The sequence below is a fragment of the Plectropomus leopardus genome, chromosome 10 (assembly GCF_026936395.1).
Source record: "Plectropomus leopardus strain MGB_pleo_1.0 chromosome 10, ASM2693639v1, whole genome shotgun sequence".
NCBI lineage: Eukaryota > Metazoa > Chordata > Actinopteri > Perciformes > Serranidae > Plectropomus > Plectropomus leopardus.
Window position 1 is genome coordinate 1374945 of NC_142185.1, and position 20486 is coordinate 1395430.

General features: G+C 44.7%; 1 protein-coding gene across 1 annotated transcript in view; it reads left to right on the forward strand.

Moving 5' to 3' along the window:
• Positions 1–20486, forward strand: part of LOC121949058 (contactin-associated protein-like 5) — a 362843-nt gene that overhangs the window by 52760 nt on the left and 289597 nt on the right. The gene's annotated exons all lie outside the window — the stretch shown is intronic.

Sequence of the window (20486 nt, forward strand, 5' to 3'; positions counted from 1 at the left end):
AACCTCCATTATGCACCAAAGTTAGTTTAACCCTCTGAGAACGAGTGATTGGTGGACAGCCGACACTGCAGTTTGTGATGGAAATGTAATTTAAAATGTGCAACAGATGTAGCGTTTCAATGTAACCATGCGCTTTCCTGCAAGACTGTAAGCTGTAAGTGGACAGACATCTGGAAGGCTGTGCTGATGAACAAGAATCACATCCCCACAGCTTTCCAACAGAAAAGATCAGAGATGCTCCTGGTACCAAGCATTCAGTTTCTTCGCAATGAAATAAAGACTGTTTTCCAAGGTCAACATCTGTACAATCTCGACAAAATCTGGGAGCCCCCCTGTAGAATCATATGGCAAGACCATCCCAGCTGAGTACCTAGTTCCATGGTATGTCACAGTGATAACTGTACACTTAACAGCTGAGGAAACACTTTCTTAATGGTCTCCTGGATTTCAACATGCAGTACTTCCAAAGGCAAAGATGACACTTTACTGATTATCAGGGAAGGCTTAGCCATATTTCTTTGCCAGTTGTAAGCCATTGACAGCTGATGTTTCGTTGAAAGAGACAGCAAGACATTCTTGAAATTGCTTGAGAACCTCACAACACATTAAAAGAATCTATGTTTGGCCTCAAAGCGCACAGTACACAATCCAACTAGAGGACCAAAAGCTTTCATGAGAGCTGGATAGTGCTCCAAAAAAATGGTGTTTGGGTGTCAAGCTCAGCTGAGGGAAAAGTTCTTGCAATCTGTGACGATGCTCAGATATTTTCTGGTCAAGATAAGCAACACTTTCAGGGGAGTGTAGAGGGGCCACTGAGAGTTCTACAATGTCCTTAAAGGTCATAAGAATTTGCCATGCTGGATCATCAATGGGTATCCTTGAGCCAATGATTAGTGGCAGTAACCTTATTGGTGCCCAGTTTTCGTGAGCATTTCCTCCTACAGTACAACGACTTGCAAAATTAATTGGGATGGCCTGAGGACGGTCAAGATCATACGTAAACTTAAAAGGAAACTGCTTGATTAAGTTATTAAGTTCAGACAATGTAAAGTATTTGTTCTTAATGAAAGTATTAAGACAGTGTGCTAATTCTGAAGGCACAATGCCTTCAAAAAGGTTGTGGAGTATGTCAGGAGGGTAACCTCGAACAAAACTGAAGTACCTCAGCTTCTTTTACTTTCTACTTCTTTTTTTTTCTTTTGAGATGCAAAATATGGGCTTCCTCTGTTCGAGGTGGAAATTCTCCACAGCGTACCTCCTTTCGAGAGTATTCAGAACAATGTCCTAAGCAGAACCTGCAAACGTAAGGACCTGTAAAGCTTTCAACAAGTCCACCAAGAGAGTGCGCACCAAGATTGTCTGCTGCCACACAATATACAGTCCCTTCATATTCTCTCCAGCACTGGCAACAAAAACTCCTTCTTGTTCCAAGACAGACAAATCTTTCAAAAGAGGCTCTAACACAATATCATAGCCAAATGTTTTAGCATCAACAGCCTTGCAGAGAATGGCCAAGTTTATTGCACAAAGTGTAGAGCGCAGTCCAGGTGGTATATTTGCTAAGACCCAATAAACAGCTGTGATCTTGTGTTTTTTACGCGACGTTCCTAATGGGTTGCAAACCTCAAAATCGTCAATGTAGAGAATTAATGCTAATTTTAGTTCCTCTACAGCAAAAAAATGGGTTTTGTTTGAAATATTCCCCATCTTGAAATGATTCATAGTGAGTGGATGAGCTTAGTCTTTTTTTTAAAACCTCGTGAAATATCCTTATTAGTCAATATATGCTGCAAGGTCTGAAGAAGGGGCACGTATTTGAAGCTGAGATTCTCCTGCGAATCAAGAATGCACTCCACTGGCTCGACAAATTCAAACTGTTCCTTGAAATATTTTCTTCTTTCATAAACAGAACTGAAGGGCCCATCTACTCCCAATGCTTTGCTTGTAGGATGTGACTTACAGAGTTCCTCTGCCAATTCAGTGACAATGTCCTCTTCCTCTTCCCCCTCTCTGAGCTACCACCTTAACCCCTCCCTGAGCTACCACCTTATCGTGGTAGAGGGGTTTGCCTGTCCCAATGATCCTAGGAGCTCAGTTGTCGGGGGCTTCATGCCCCTGGTAGGGTCACCCATGGCAAACAGGTCCTAGGGGAGGGACCAGACAAAGTGTAGCTCACAAGACCCTTATGATGATGACAACCAATGGTCTGGAGTTCCCCTCGCCCGGACGCGGGTCACCGGAGCCCCCCCCTGGAGCCAGGCCTGGGGGTGGGGCTTGATGGCGAGCACCTGGTGGCCGGGCCTTTACCCATGGGGCCCGGCCGGGCACGGCCCAAAGAGGTGACATGGGACCTCCTTCCCGTGGGCTCACCACCCGTAGAAGGGGCCGTAGGGGTCGGGTGCAATGTGAGCTGGGCGGCAGCCAAAGGCGGGGACCTTGGCGGTCCAATCCTCGGCTGCAGAAGCTAGCTCTGGGGACGTGGAATGTCACCTCTCTGGTGGGGAAGGAGCCTGAGCTGGTGCGCGAGGTTGAGAAGTTCCGACTAGGTATAGACGGCCTCACCTCGACGCATGGCTTGGGCTCCGGAACCAGTCTTCTCGAGAGGGGATGGACTCTCTTCCACTCTGGAGTTGCCACTGGTGAGAGGCGCCGGGCAGGGGTGGCAATACTTATTGCCCCCGGCTCGGTGCCTGTAATGCTGAGTTTACCCCGGTGAATGAGAGGGTAGCCTCCCTCCGCCTTCGGGTTGGGGGACGAATCCTGACTGTTGTTTGTGCCTATGGTCCAAACAGCGGTTCAGAGTATCCACCCTTTTTGGAGTCCTTAGAGGGGGTGCTGGAGAGTGCTCCTTCTGGGGACTCCCTCGTTCTGCTGGGGGACTTCAACGCTCACGTTGGCATCGACAGTGAGACCTGGAGGGGCGTGATCGGGAGGAATGGCCCCCCCGATCTGAACCCAAGTGGTGTTTTGTTATTGGACTTCTGTGCTTGCCACAGATTGTCCATAACGAACACCATGTTCAAGCATAAGGGTGTCCATATGCGCACTTGGCATCAGGACACCCTAGGCCACAGTTCAATGATCGACTTTGCAGTCATATCGTTGGACTTGCGGCTGTATGTCTTTGACACTCGGGTGAAGAGAGGGGCGGAGCTGTCAACCGATCACCACCTGGTGGTGAGTTGGCTCTGATGGTGGGGGGGGACGCCAGTCAGACCCGGCAGACCCAAAGGTATTGTGACGGTCTGCTGGGAACATCTAGCAGAGTCTCCCATCAAAAGGAGCTTCAACTCCCACCTCCGGGAGAGCTTCGACCATGTCCCGGGGGAGGCCGCGTACATCGAGTCCGAGTGGGCCGTGTTCCGTGCCTCCATTGCTGAGGCGGCCGACCGGTGCTGTGGCCGTAAGGTGGTCGGTGCCTGTCGGGGCGGCAACACCCGAACCTGCTGGTGGACACCGGCGGTAAGGGGTGCCATCAAGCTGAAGAAGGAGTCCTATCGGGCGTGGGAGGAGTTCGGCGAGGCCATGGAAAACGACTTCCGGACGGCTTCGAAGAGGTTCTGGACCACCATCCGGCGTCTCAGGAGGGGGAAGCGGTGCTCCGTCAACACTGTGTCGCTGCTGACCTCGACTCGGGACGTTGTGGATCGGTGGAAGGAATACTTCGAAGACCTCCTCAATCCCACCAACACGCCTTCCGTTGGGGAAGCAGGGCCTGGAGACTCGGGGGTGGGCTCCTCTATCTCTGGGGCTGAGGTTACTGAGGTGGTCAAAAAGCTCCTCGGTGGCAGGGCGGGTGGACGAGGTCCGCCCGGAGTTCCTCAAGGCCCTGGATGTTGTGGGGCTGTCGTGGCTGACGTGACTCTGAAACATTGCATGGACATCGGGGGCAGTGCCCTTGGACTGGCAGACTGGGGTGGTGGTCCCTCTTTTTAAGAAGGGGGACCGGAGGGTGTGTTCCAACTACAGGGGGATCACACTCCTCAGCCTCCCTGGTAAGGTCTATTCGGGGGTACTAGAGAGGAGGGTCCGCCGGATAGTCGAACCCCGGATTCAGGAGGAGCAATGCGGTTTTCACTGTACACTCACTGAACTGTGGACCAGCTCTGGACCCTTGGCAGGATCCTTGAGGGTGCGTGGGAGTTTGCCCAACCAGTCCACATGTGCTTTGTGGACTTGGAGAAGGCATTCGACCGTGTCCCTCGGGGAGTCCTGTGGGGGTTCTCCGAATATGGGGTTTCGGACTCCCTGATACGGGCTGTCCGTTCCCTGTATGACCGGTGCCAGAGCTTGGTCCGCATTGCCGCAGTAAGTCGAACTTCGTTTCCGTGAGGGTTGGACTCTGCCAGGGCTGCCCTTTGTCGCCGATTCTGTTCATAACTTTTATGGACAGAATTTCTAGGCGCAGTCAGGGTGTTGAGGGGGTCCGGTTTGGTGACCTCAGGATTGGGTCCCTGCTCTTTGCAGATGATGTGGTCCTGTTGGCTTCATCGGGCCGTGACCTTCAGCTCTCACTGGATCGGTTTGCAACCGAGTGTGAAGCGGCTGGGATGAGAATCAGCACCTCCAAATCCGAGACCATGGTTCTCAGCCGGAAAAGGGTGGCGTGCCACCGCTGGATCGGCGACGAAGTCCTGCCCCAAGTGGAGGAGTTTAAGTACCTCGGAGTCTTTTTCACGAGTGAGGGAAGGATGGAATGGGAGATCGACAGGCGGATCGGTGCAGCGTCTGCAGTAATGCAGACTCTGCACCGGTCTGTCGTGGTGAAGAGGGAGCTGAGCCAAAAGGCAAAGCTCTCGATTTACCGGTCGATCTTCATTCCTACCCTCACCTATGGTCACGAGCTTTGGGTAGTGATCGTGGGTACAAGCGGCCGTAATGAGTTTCCTCCGTAGGGTGGCTGGGCTCTCCCTTAGAGATAGGGTGAGAAGCTCGGTCATCCGGGAGGAGCTCGGAGTAGAGCCGCTGCTCCTCCGCATTGAGAAGAGCCAGATGAGGTGGCTCGGGCATCTAATTAGGATGCCTCCAGGACGCCTCCCTGGTGAGGTGTTCAGGGCACGTCCCACCAGTAGGAGGCCCCGGGGAAGACCCGGGACACGTTGGAGAGACTACGTCTCACAGCTGGCCTCGGAACGCCTCGGGGTCCCCCGGGAAGAGCTGGACGAAGTGGCCGGGGAGAGGGAAGTCTGGGTTTCCCTGCTTAGGCTGCTGCCCCCGCGACCCGACCCCGGATAAGCGGAAGAAAATGGATGGATGGATGGATGGATGTCCTCTTCCACGGCACAATTGTTCTTTTTCAAACTTGTTTCAACTAGCTGATAAATTACTGGGGCAGATAAAATGAAGCTCCTCCACCAAATCATCGATACATTTACCAGAGAGGTTGTGCACACTTTCCAACTTCAAGAGAAGTAAATCAATTCTTTGTTGAATTTCATTCGATATATCCACTGGAGTATTTATACAGGTATCCTCATAATCACTGTCACCTACATGATCAGCTTCATGTGGTAAAGTTTGGTGTTCACCAATGACATCTGGCTTTAAGTCTTCAAGTGAATGAGACCTGTGCTTTCTGCTTTTGTGTGAAAGAAATGTGACATATATATTTGTCTTAAATGTGCATCCAGCAAAAACACACTCTATGGTTTCATGACGCCTCAGATGATTGCCAAGGTGTAGGAAATATTCTTTTTAAGTGGAATGTTTAGATGAGCAAATTGAGAAACAGAGGAATACTTCTGGCTTTCTATCTTCATCTTCTGGATGGTATCTTGAAAGATGCGTGCGTAGGGCACTCAAAGTTTTAAAGGAGCATGGACAATCATGAACAAGACAAGGTACCGAATTTCCAGTTTCAAATGTCCTGTGCTGTAGCCTGTAATGGGTCAGGAGATCACCCCTTGTCGTTGCTCTGTATCCACAGGTTTTGCACTGACATCTCATCTGGGGGCACATAAGAGAAACACAGTAATGTTAATTACAAAATGTGCCTTTCTGCTTAGTTGCAGATAAAAACCATCCCTGTATCTATCACATGCATATGCTGTATTGTAGGGCTGGTTGGTATATAAGTATTTGCATCCCTTTATTGTTATATGTACACTGATGACATCCAGCCTAGCAAGAAATTATTTTTTTTACACAATTATAGCCTACATTCTAGATTTGAGAGTTTCTCCAAAAACAAACCTTGTTAATTTGACTTTATTATTTAAACCATTTTAAATATTTCAGATTTTTAATGAATTGTAAAGCCTAATTGAACATGTAATTACAATAATAAGTGACTGGCTAAATTTTTACTGAGTTTGATGTAAAGGTAGAACAAATCAATTTTAATGGGGAGGTTTTTATACCACGCATCACATCAGGCTTAATGCTTGCAGCATATATTGTCCTGACTTGCACAAAATAAGTTTCCTTACCGGAGTCAACCAGATAACATAGATGAGTAAAGTAGAAAAGGTTAACTCCCCCTCTGCATGTTTTGTGGCTATGTCTGCCAAATTCAAAAAGCGCAGTTAATAGGAAGTGCTTCTCAATTAAAAATTGACCGATTCCATTAAGTTGGATTTATTCAATTTTCTCTCTGTTTAGAATAACATAAACAGAAAGCTTATATTTGATTAGCCCAGAATACGTCGTTTTTATTCAAGACATTTTTATTTGAATTTTACTTAAATAATTACCACAAAATCAAGGACACATTAATATTGAATATATTTTACCAAATTCATCAATTAAAACCTACATGATCACAGAATCATTTATTACAGTGTATTGCTGTTAAAACATAAAAACATTCTCTTCAAACAGCTGTTTTTATTCAAGTTTCTCGCCAAAAGCTACATTGTCTGAGATTATGTTGAATACATTATGAGATTGTCACAATTTGCTTTTGCCCAATCATCATTTTTTATTGAATAGATATTGATCGCATCACAATGTAACTCACTGTGCTCACAAGGTGAGCTCTGTGAGCTGTGATCAGCAGCCACCGGCTGCTCAGAGCTGATGATAACTAGCTCTCCTCTTGCCGATTTCAACACAGATTTGGTTTTTTTTGTTTGTTTGTTTGTTTTTTTAATATCCTTTCACATACACTTCTCTCTATATATTTAGTGTGAGTTGATGAAGTGGCTATACTGCAAGGTGGACGGGTGGGTTACTGAGGAGCAAGTAGGTATACTCTTCTAGATATCTCAATGGCTTTTTAGCTGATAGGTGGGTAAAGTTAGAGCCAGCCAGAAAAAGGTCCTCTGACATCCACAATGCACATTATGTGTTGTTCAGACTGAGGAGACTCAGGAGGAGGAGGCCCACCACAAATAAATGAATGTGTGGAAAACCCTGGTTGATTGTTTAGCGCTTATAATTCAGCCCATTTTCACTTAAAATGTTTGTTTTGACAGCAACTGGCACTTTTAAAATATTATTGATTTCACAGTTCACAGTAACCATAGACTGTATGTAGGGATGGACAACATGAGAGCTCTCCATCGCGCCCTTGTGTCTGGCAGCAGTATAGGTCATAAGGCCCACCCCTCCATGTTAGTGAATGGGACACAGGCCAAACTAAAAACTCAGAGTACAAATACATTTTTCCAAAAGATGGTGTCTGTCAGTGAAGGTAGTTCTCATCACCCTGATGTTTGTTCAAGTGTTTGTTTTTATGATAAGTTTGGTGTTTATGAGTTATTCAGTTCACAACAAGGGGATTTTCCGCCATGATTGAAAGCTATGGCAGCCAATCCGTGCACTCACATTCACTGGGGATGATCGTGATTGATAGGACAGGTGTTTTGGTGGGAACTCCCGCACAGCGGATGTCGCCACAGTGCAGACTCCGGCTCTCAATGACATCACCAGTGCAAGATGGCAGCGGCTGTGTCACAGATATTTTAGCTTCACTTAGGCATAGCGGGGCTAAGTGGGGGCATGTCGTCCATCTTCATATGAAGTCTATGCTCTAGCCACTGTATTTTATCGGTTAGAAAGCTAATTAAAGGATCATTAGGTGCATCATGGGATGCATGATCATCTGTTTGGGTGATGCTGTTTCAGGCTGGAGTGTAACCGATGTTCCAAATGGTAGTGGGGGAGTGTCAGTTTCAGCGCTGGGCCAGGATGGAGGGGTGGGGGGCTGGGCTAGGAGTAGGAGTGGAGGGTGGTTCCGACGTGAGTTGAAAGGTGTAGGGTTGGGAGGCTGGCGAGAGGGCGCCTATGTGTCCAGTATGTAACCCAATCTCCAGAAAAATGCTTGGCGTCATACCTTGTTATGTTGTAGATATGTTGTAACTTCACATTTCTTTACATTTCAACAATGCTGTGGTTAATGTGTGGTTAGGTTTAGGCACAACAATCAGTTGCTAATGGAAAAGAGCACCTTTGAGCTTAAAATACCTTGTTCTAGTGGCATGATCCTTGCAGAGAACGCAGCCATGTCATGGTACCATCGCCACTGGAAAAACTGCCATGGCCTGTGAAAAAGCACTGAAAAGTGAGGGCTAAAAATTTGTGTGAAACACTGCCATGACTCTTTATAAACCAACCAGTTTTGTTGTTTATTGCTTTAAACGGTGGTCTGCAGCTTGGAAGGCGTCTCCCTAAGGTAACACACCATCCACCATCCCCTTCGCCTCCTGATGACAAAGTCAGTTGATATACTATGTCACTTTGATTAGTGTGAGATGTACTTTTTAATACATATTTTTATTACATATTTGTAGTTTGCAGAAACATACAATGCCAACATTTCGGTGGTGTTCTGCCGCGGTCTAGCCTCCATCTTTCTCCCCATGTCCTTGCTCTCCTTGATCTCACTCTCTAAATAAATTTGAGCACCTCTCTGTTCCCTGTCCTGTGTGGTGATGTTCAGCAAATTTCAATATGCTCTTATGTTGAAAGGACTGCAACAGGAAGTAGTTCTGAGCGGAGGCTCTGTATTGCCTATTAAGAGTTATGCAGACGCTTGACGGATTTAATGCGGTCAGACGTTAAAGTGAGTTCCAGAAAAACCCGACAGTTTGGGCAGTGAATCATTAATGCATAATAGGACATGGTGTCAGAAGTGCTGCGACAGAGAAGGGTACGTGCAAGAAAGCTGTAAAAGGGAGAGTTTTGACATTCTCACGGCGAGTTGGACGAGGACGACGGCGCCAGCATGCCAGTCACGCAGCCTCCCCAGTTAGCAGCCAATGCGCCGCCAAGCGCTACATTCACTATTCAGCCTCCCGAAGTTTTCAACTTCACAAAACCACATTAATGGGAAAGATGGATACGGAGATTTACGGAGAACGGTTCCGACTGGCCAGCAATCTTCATTTTAGCTCAGAAGCTAATCAAGTCAACACGCTAATCCACTGCATGGGTGATGAAGCAGACGATATACTGCGAGGACAAGCTCTTTCCGAGGCGGGAAGACAACAATACAACACGGTAAAAGAGACATTTGAGTCACACTTCATGCCCAGGGAAAATGTGAATTATGAGAGAGCAAGATTCAACCAAAGAGTGCAGCAGGCTAATGAGACTGTACACACCTTCATTACTGCTCTATATGCATTAGCTGAAAACTGCAGCTATGGCGCACTCCACGAGGAGTTGATCAGAGACCGTCTAGTTGTGGGACTGAGAGACACTAGCCTGTCCGAGCGAATGCAGCTGGATAAAGATTTGACCCTACAAAAGGCAGTCAACGTGGCAAGACAGTCGGAAGTGATAAAATGACAGCAAACAGATCTCAGAGGTGACAATAAACAAGACATTGATGCAGTAACAATGAAAAAAAAGTGCAAAAGCAAGCAACACACAAAGCCCCATATCAAAATAAAAGCACATCAGCCAAGACGAAAACACCTTCAGACCGCCAAGTAAGCTACATATGTGGAAAATCCCCCAGCCACGGGAAATAACAGTGCCCAGCCAAAGAGGTAACATGTCACACCTGTGGAAAAAAAGGACACTATAGCAAAGTGTGCAGATCAGCTAAGACAGTTCATGGAATAGAAACTGCCAGCACCTCTAATGCAGCACCGCTATGTCTAGGCTCAATTAATGCAGGCTCAGACCCATGCTTTGCAGATTTGACTATAAGACAACACAAAGTCAGATTTAAGATAGATACAGGTGCTGATGCCACATTTATCTCAGCACAGACCTATCACACCATGTCTGAGCACACTCATCTAGTGCAACCTGACATACCACTGTTTGGCCCAGGTGGTAAGCCCCTGTCAGTCTTAGGAATGTACGTTTAGACGCTGATCAAAGGACAGCTTGCAATACAGGAAAAGGTGTATGTACTGGAGGATCTACACACAGCTTTACTAAGCAGACCAGCAAGTGTCAGGCTTAACCTGGTGTCCAGAGTAGATGGCATTGACAAAGCTAAGATGGACGAGTCATACCCAAAGCTGTGTCAGGGTTTAGGTATGTTGCAGCAGCCATACTCCATCAAGTTAAAGCCAGACGCCATCTCCTTCTCTCTTGCAACTCCAAGACGAGCCCCCATCCCCTTGCTAGGGAAAGTGAAAGCAGAGCTGGAACGTATGGAGAGACTTGGTGTAATCTCGAGGATCGAGGAGCCTAAAGAGTGGTGCTCAGGCATGGTTCCAGTACCAACAAAAAATGGCACAGTGCGTATATGCGTAGACCTCACTCACCTCAATGAAGCAGTCTGCAAAGAGAAATACATCCTGCCTTCAGTCGAACAGACACTTGGTTCTCTCGCAGGTGCTAAGGTCTTCAGCAAGCTAGATGCTAACAGAGGCTTCTGGCAGATTCCTCTAAGCCCTGAGTCGGCAAAATACACCACCTTCATAACCCCCTTTAGGCGCTTCTACTTCCACAGACTGCCGTTTGGCATAGCATCAGCCCCAGAGCACTTTCAGCGGAGAATGTCCCTGATACTCGATGGACTATAGAGAGTTGTGTGTCATATGGACAACATTCTTGTTTGGGGAAAGGACCAACATGTGCACGACACCAGACTCCACACTGTCCTACAAAAGCTGCAGGAAGCAGGAGTCACACTGAACATGGAGAAGTGTGAGCTAAACAAACATGAGGTAAAGTTTCTGGGTCACATATTGTCTACAGAAGGGGTGAAACCAGACCCAGACAAAACTTGTGCTATTAGGGAAATGAAAGCACCTACAAGCACAGGAGAGATCCACAGTGGTGTGGTCAGTCAGCTGGGGAAATTCATCCCAGGTCTGGCAGAGAAAGATAAGCCACTGCACGACCTACTCTCAAAGAAAAACCAGTGGGTTTGGGGCACGGTACAACAAAAAGCCTTCGACCAACTAAAAACTGATCTAACATCAGCTCCAGTTTTGGCACTGTATGACCCCAACAGAGAGTTGAAAATGTCTGCAGATGCGTCATTGTATGGACTAGGCGCAGTTCTCCTACAGAGAGAGAGTGAGCAGTGGAGACCGGTGGCGTATGCATCACGCTCCATGACGGACACAGAGCAGAGGTACGCACAGGTGGAGAAGGAGGCGCTGGAATTAACATGGGGTTGTGAGCGGTTCAGAGACTTTCTCATCGGGAGACACTTTTCACTAGAGACTGATCACAAGCCACTCGTCAGTTTGGCCACCAAGCACTAACAGAACTACCCCCAAGAATCCAGTGGTTCCGACTCAGACTGATGAGGTACAGCTACTCTATCTTTCACACCCCAGGTAAAGCCCTGCTAACAGCAGATACCCTCTCACGGGCACCTGTCAGCCAAAACACAAGTTTAAAGGACAGTGACAAAAGTTGAATGGAAGACACTAACATCTATGTAGATGAGATAGTGAACAACCTGCCAGCCAGTTCAACCTACCTTACACAGTTGAGAGAACAGCTAAAAGAGGATAGTGTTTGTGCAGAAGTCATGGCATTTTGCCAGAAAGGTTGGCCAGACTGTAGCCAACTCAGAGGCTCAGTGAAAGCCTACTGGCCAGACAGAGCTTTACTCACTGTTCATGATGGACTGTTACTCAAAGGTTCCAGACTGGTCATTCCCACAGCCATGCACAGTTTGGTCCTAGATTTGCTACATGAGGGACATCAGGGTATGACTAGGTGCAGAGAGCGAGCCAGAGAAGCAGTATGGTGGCTAGGAATAGGCAGCCAAACTGGTGAGAAACTGCAGGACATGCATCCAAGAACGTCCAAACCCTTGTAGAGCCACTGATGTCAAGTGAGCTCCCAGACAGGCCGTGGCAGAAAGTAGCCGCAGATTAAACATTACATAAAAGTGATCATGATCCTTTAATTAGCTGTCTAACTGCTAAAATATGTGAAGAGCAATATATTAGAGACCACTTTTATTTATCTCTGTCTGAAGTCATGGACCTGTTGTTTCAAAAATAACCAAATTACTATGGTGAATCTGCTGCTGTTGTCTTGATACTGCATGCAATGCATCATTTGAATTACAACAGTAAGTAAGCAGTCAGTTATCTCCACAGCCCACACAGCCATGGGTGGACTGTAGTTAATCATTAGTCCTGGCTTCAGCCCCAACTCCTCTTTATACATGATGTTGTTTCACTTTGCTGCTCTCATATTTGCTGCTTATATCATTTCATTTATGACTGCACTTTAAGGAAGTGGCTGTGAATGAGAGGAGGCTAAAACGTCAGTCTGTATTTGTGTTTCTGCTGTTAGAGCTCCGTGTTGTGAGAATTAAGGTGACTCTGCAGGGTCAGTGCATACAGCAAAATGCTATTTGGTTGTAATGGTAATTTACAGAGAGAAAGCATAGTGTATACATGATATCGGCCTATTAAGAGCAGCAGTTTCTGCTGGGTCTCCTGAGAGTGGAGAAAATCTATTTTGATGAATGCGATGCCAGTGGAGGCCTTTTCCATTTCCAGCTGTATTTCTCACACAGATGCTACAGCCATCTCCAATCTATAAAGTACAATGAATATGCTTGAAATAGCTGTGGAGTCCACAAGCTTCATCCTTCAGCACAGGATTGCTACAGCAATAAAATCTGGCACAATGCATTTTTTTCAACACTACATTTTCAACAATGACCAACTGGGCGGTTTAACTCAAAAATACAGCCTGGCCAGCAGTGCTGTGAGAAGGCTCCTGACTGTACTAATCACACCTGCATGACAAGATTTCACGCTTGAAACCGTATCAAGCAATTTCTTGATCAATTTCTTTGATCATTTTTATATTGTATTCATTTTGAGAACAGCTCTGTATCAAACACAGGTTTTGTATCACACCCAGGTACTGATTGTGATTATCTGTAAAGCACTAGGGGGGAAGCACAATGTGCAGCCTGTATACAGTGATTACACTGTCAACATGCAGGCTACTGAAGACGAGTGCAAACAGCACCACATGTTGATGTTTGTCTGACCTTCAAATGCTTCTCTGTTGTCATAACTACACTTTGTTCAAAAGAGACCACAGATGTAAAACAGGTATTATACCTACTGCTGTGTATCACATCTGGTTCAGTGAGATGTGGATGTTGTTTTAAATTGCTTTGTGTTTACATTTGTTTGAATTTGTGGTTTGATCAGAAAAAAAACAAACACAATCAGCATCTGATCAGCATTAATATAGCCTCGACTACAACTGTCTTCCACCACAGCACATGTGGCTTCATTGGGCCCAAAGAAAACTGATAAAGACTGCATTTGCTTAAGGACTGTACCCAGGGGTTAATTTGTGCCGGATCCTGCCGGAACAGGATCCGGCACCTCTTGATTTTGGCCTCCCTGTGTTCCGGGACTTATTTGGGCAGATCCGGCACCTCTCGTATATATATAAAATAATAATAATATAAAAACGTTTTTTAAAAATGTATTAAATAAAATAATAATATGCATAAATTCATTTACAGAACAAATCCCAAGAATTTCATGTTGTTTACAAAGATTTAACGTCATTTGAAAGAGTCGGAGATTTGTTGATGCACTGAAAAGCTGGGCCAACAAACCACGCCCCTGACATAGAAAAAAAAAAATTGCTGCATCTGGGGAGCAAGCAGCGAGGAACAAATGGTATTTCAACGCAAACATGTCAAAAAGACAGTTGAATTTACTATCTTTTTTCAAAAAGAAGGAAGAGTTGCATGATGCTTCAAAACGAGTCAGAAAAGCAACAAGCGGCGATGAGGGCAGCTGCAGCGGTCATGCTTACTGGCAAGACCGGCTGCAGCAGGAGGCTAGCGCCGCAGCAGCTAGCCAGGTTCACGGACAGCTAGCCAAGCCGGGGCGGGAGGCTGGTACCATGGCAGCAGCTGGTCAGGTTCAGCGCCAGCCGGAGTGGGGGCCAGCTACAGCGCCAGCAGTCAGCCAGGTGGACCACCAACAGCCGGAGCAACAGGCCAGTACCCTGGCATCAGCTAGTCCGGTAGAGCAGCCGGAGCAAGAGGCGGGAACCGCGACATCAGCTCGCTTACAGGAAGATTCAGAAGGAGAGGAGAGCGCACTGAGTGGAGAAGAATGTGGGACGTCCAGCGACAGGTCAGGGATGGGATGCACAACTGTTTGGACAGCAGCTCAGTTCAAGGTGAAGCAGACTTACTTCCCCTGGCTTCTTATGGGAAATTCGGGTTTGGGCTGCACAATTTGTAAGGCGGTGGGGACTTTGGGGCCAGAGAAGACGGGGGGGATGAAACTCGCAAAAGAATGGGTTTCAAGTACAGTGACCTCATCTGCTCCAGATATTAAAAAACAGCAACGCGCACTCAAAAAGTATTTGAACATGCCCGTACCAAAGCTCACCTAGCAGCAGCAAGCATTCTTGAGAAGGCTAAAGTAGACACTTTAGGACAGTCTATAATTAATAGTCTGTCTGAACAGATGACCACTACAGCTCGTATTTCGCACGGCGTACAAGGAGGCTAAACACCACCGTCCCGCACATGGCTTCGAACATGAGATTGATTGCCAAGAGTTAAATGGACTCGATATGGGGAGGATTTTACACTCCAATGTTGCGTGTGTAAACATACAGAAACATATTTCGGAAGAAATGAAAAGGAAACTGTTTGAAAAAATAGTACAGTGCGCACCCAAACTCAGTCTAATGCTGGATGAGTCAACCAGTTTAAGCAAAAAGAGCTGCTTGATAATATACCTTAGGGCTCAGTTGCCTGATATGGACAAGCCTGCAAACATTTTTACTGAACTCGTAGAGCTAGATGATCTAACTGCTCAAGGTATTGTTCACAAACTATTATCTGCTCTAGAGCGCCTGCATTTGACTCAGGATTTTCTCTCTAAAACCCTCATTGGAGTAACTTGTGATGGCGCTTCTGTTATGTTAGGGCGTAAAAGCGGAGTGGCGAGTCAGCTCCAGGCCATTTTCCCCAACATTACTCTGTGGCACTGCTCAGCCCACAGGCTTGTGCTCGTGGTCGCAGACGTAGTGAAAGAGATGGGCGCTATAATTCACTTTAAAATATTGATAGACAAGTTATATGCACTGTATAGCACATCTAACAAAAACCGAATGGAGCTGAGAGAGTCTGCTGAGAGCCTAGATGTCCAGCTATGCAAAATAGGTCGGATTTTAGACACTAGATGGGTGGCATCAAGTTTTAGAACCGTTGAAGCAGTGTGAAAGAACTACCCAGCACTTTACAAGCATTTCAAAACTGCATCAGAAGATCCCTCCCGTGATAGCATCACGAAGCAAACATACAGTGGGCTTGCTATGCGCATATCTTCACATGCGTTTGTGAACAACTTAGGCATAATGTGCGATGCATTGCAAGAATTGTCCGAGCTCTCAGTCGAGCTTCAAAAACGAGACATTACCATCATTTCAGCACACAAGACAATTTGTCGGGAAATCAGGGTACTTGAGGCAATGTCAGATCGGCCAGGGCGCTACACTGAACTGAGCCAGAGGGGAATTGAGGAAAACTCTTTCCATGGCGTCACACTGAATGGAGGAAAATCAAGCGACAAAACACTGGACCCCAAGCAGTTTTTCCTAACTGTGGCCAAGAACTTGAAGGGCCGTATGTTATCCCAAGGAGGCCGGTTGCCAGATAATTAGTTTATTGAGGAGTTGAAGGTGCTTTACGCACAGTATTGGCCCGAGGATGCAGGTGCGCTGTATGGAGAGACTGAGGTTGAGTCGCTGTGTCAGCGCTTTAACATTGCCAACCCACGCGCAGTCATACGGGCCTACAGAAAGTACAGAGACTCAGATGGAAACGACACACCTGATGAACTGATGGGGTTACATGTGGCTGTCAACAGCATTCCCATTGCAAGTGCTGAATGTGAGCGCGGATTTTCTCAAATGAACTCCCAACCGTGCATCTCTGCTCACATCCACCATATCATCTTTACTCTTCCTAAATCTTGTTGGACCCCCCCTGGCTAAATTCAATCCAGTCCCGTACATGAGGTCGTGGGTGGCCAAAGGACACAGAACTGCCACTGACACACGCAGTAAAACCCGAACCAGAGAGGGGGAGGAGAATCCAGACATGCTCGTGGTGTGGAGTGTTTTGGACAACTAAATATGGTAAGCATACTGTCTATTAATAGGCCGCCGTGCCAATCTTTAAATAATAATAATTAATAATATTAATAAAGATTTGTGTTATTTATTGTAATCTCTGATTTTTTTTTAATGTTTTACAAGTTAGACCTGTTGAGAAATTAATTGCTGACTGTGTACTGTAAGTCCCACCTGTGGTGATGTGGGCAATTGCCCGTGCTGTGCAGAGTATAGCCTAAATAATTGTAAATTATTGTCATAACACTTATACCATGGATATTATCTGAAATTGAGGCTTGTAAGTCCCACAGCATGGCAAGTGGGCATTTGCGTGTTGTTTTCAGCACCATTTTCTGTATATGTTCCGGGACCTGTGCCCGTCTCGTCATCCCTGCGCTGTCATATGTACTTTGCGTTCCGGCACCTTATGATTTACAAATTAAGCACTGACTGTACCAGACTCAGAACTATGTCAGTTGAATCTGATTTGGCTCTTCAGTATGAATATTGCTCTTTCTTTTTTTTATTTTTATTTTTTCATAATGTGATCATGAAATTTACTAAACAAGCCAGGTTAGGAGTTAGGAGTAAGGTTACTTTTAAAAAGTTCTGGAAAACAGATTACTAGTACTCTGTTAAATATGTAATAAGTCACACAGTATTTTAATTAGTTCATTATACTAATACAACTTATTACATGTGATTAACAAAATCTGCCAAATCAAGGGATTCCTGCCCAACAACAAGATGGAAAGCAACAGAATGAATGTTTTCTTCAAAATATAAACTTTTTACTGAAAAGATTTTTTTTCATTTGTAACCTCTTTGTAATTACCATCATTTTGATTAGTAACTGTAATTTATTGCATATTTTTTCTCAGTAACTGTAACTGATTGCAATTACATTTTCTAATTTAATAACTGTAACTACTTACATGTGAATAGTTACTCCAGACACTGGTGCATACAGCAGTAACAACAGATCAGACACGTGCAACACTTTTTTCTGACAGTAGATATCAAACAAAAGCCAGAGCCTGTATCAAAAACCTGAGCTGTAAGCAGAAGCAGAAGATGACGTTATCTTGAAGCATTGTTGGGCAAAGACTCTTTTCCTCCAGGCAGCTGCCTCCATCTCATTCAGACTGACCCTGGATCTGAGTCTGCAGCTACCTGTACTGGAGAGTACTGTGAAGCCAAGGAGCACTCCTTCTGCAGCTAAATCTGGGGAGTGAAACATCCAAAGAACACTGAAAAACAACCCCCTCTCCAACAAGTGCTTGACTTGAAGCAATCCCAGCTGGCAGGGAATGTTCCCACAACATTAGCTAACGTTACCGACAAGTTGCAATAATGTTTTAAAGAAAACATTTTGATCTCATGTTTAAAGAAAGTTTTAAGGATGTTTATCAATTAAATAATGTCCCTGTAAGGTTAAGTGCTGACTAAGACATAACGTTTGAACTGCAACATTCTAAAGATGTTTTGGTGATGTTGGCAGATGACAGATCAGAGAATGTTCTCTTATCAAACATCTTCACAGTGTTAATGAGAACAAAGAAGGAACATTTTCAAATCAACATTTAGGACGTTATTGAGGCCTGAGATTATCGAACATGTTTTAATGAAAATGTAATGTTATATGAAATGTTATGAAAAAAAAACAACAAAAACATTTTAAACATTTTAATGATGTTTTTGAGAATGGTACTCTAACTTTAAAAGGAAGATTCTGAGAACTAAAAAGAACTTACTACTGAAAGCGTTAGTGAAACACTGCATTGGTTGTACATTCTAGAAAATATTTCAGAACCAAAGCTAGCTGGGATCTCAGTCAACTGAGGAGTCTTGGACCGATTAGTTGAATCTTGGACTTTCAGAGGGCAGCTTTTGCATCAGCAGAAAAGCAGTCAAATGTAGTTAGTGTGTTGGGCTAGCCTGTTGAGCGAAGTGTTATAAATGGATGAAATATAAACATAAATACAGATGAGGAAAGAGAGACCTTCACTGAATGCAGAGTGGTGGTTTCTACACTGTGCTGGTTTGACTGTGACTCGGTGTGACATTCTACGAGTGTTCACGGGGTCTGAAGTAGTATTTGCAGGGGACCTCTCTCTCTCTCTCTCTGTAGCACAGTTCTGTCTGCAGGCGTGACATTAAGCACAAGCTAATCAGCTTCTACCCTATTTTTGGACAGAAATTCACACTGTCTAATGACAGTTTCACTCGAGTGCGAACTCACAAGCTTTTGGAACTCCCATAATCTAGCTGATAATGAACAAAAATCCTGTTTAGCAAAATATGTGAATGATGTTTGGATGATTAATGGTTGGCTGATGAGATGTGCAATCACTAAAGTTGTTGGATGTTTGGACAAGGCAGTAGAGTTTAGAGGTTTGAGACTTCATTATGTTATCGTCACATGTCACTGCATATTACAAGAAAGAGTATTTTATTTTATATTTGAATACATACAGCTGGATATGTAGCACATACAAAAATTACTAATATCAACAAGCTTGTTCTACTCTCATTTTCGTACTTCATGTGTCCTTCCCTCTTTCCTCATTACCCTGCTCGTTTTTGCAATTGAAAACCCTGTTGGCCAGCCCAAAAACATGCAGTGCCTCATCACCTCAGCAACAGCAGTTCCTGATCAGGCTCAAACAGAACAGAAATGCAGAAAATGACTCTATGTAAATGCACGAATGAAAGCCAATTTATTCACTTCTCACTCACTTCTGCTTTTTCTGCAGCTCTGAAACTTTAAACTTGATGTAAACATTATAATCAAGAACTATATGTAGCTCTGACTATGTTGTGTAAAGAAGGAGAGGTATAAATCACTTTAGTTTTTGGACAAATCAAAGTGACATGAGTTTTATTGATTGAATATTATCTGTGATAAATACCAACAGACTAATACTAAGAACTCTTAACCATTCATCTTTCAGGTATATAGCTGTTGGGGACCAATCCCTTACAAAACCCCCAAGAGTACCTCTTAATACATGTGACAGTTTCTCCAGTGGCAATTGACATAAACTTTGTGTACCACATTGTGATATCAGCAGGCTCTTTATCTAACCATTTTTGTAAAATTGTGAGGCGCGCAACATATAATGCAATTCTAAGAAGGTACCTCGACCTGTGCTCGAAGTTGAAATCTGAACTCAGTACAAAATTATGTTGATTTAAAGGTATTTTAATCCCAAATGTTTCCTTAATTTCATTTTGGACTGACAGCCAGAAGTTTACAATCCGAGGGCATGACCACATAAGATGGCTGTGATTACCACAGCTAGTTTTACAATTCCGACATAATGAGGAGCACATAGGAACACACTGAATAGCTGGAGTTACATGCAGTCTGTGAATGATCTTAAATTGTATCTCCTAGGATTTGTTAGAACATGTAATTTTCTTTGCATTCTGCAAAATGTTTCTCCACGTCTTATCATCCAGGTGGGACCCAAAATCTTCACTCCAGGCTGTTTTGCTGTTGATAGCAGGGATTTTCACAAACATTTGATCATACGTATAACTTAGAATTTTCTTCTTTGAAGAACAAGCTTTCAACAATATCTTTTCAGGTTGATTCATTTTCAGACCACTTTTTGCATATATTGGTAATGAATTGAAATAACTCCTATGCTGTTTACAGCATAGGAGTTATTTCAGCCCAGAGCTGAGAAAAAAGATTTAAGAGTCCCACCTGAAAGGAGATCTTGTAATTTAAAAATTCCAGCATCCTTCCATTCTTTAAAAGCCACATCTGAACGACTGTGCAAAATCAGTAAAATAGGTGCCAAAACTGGAGTACTGATTCGTAATTCCAAAATGTCTGCTTCCTTGATTCCATGTTTTCAGAGTATTTCCGACAATAAAATTATTGTTGTTATTATTAGTCAGTTTCAGTTTTATTTATAGAGCCCATTATCACAAAACATGGTTTGCCTCAGAGGGCTTTACAGTGTACGACATCCCTCTGCCCT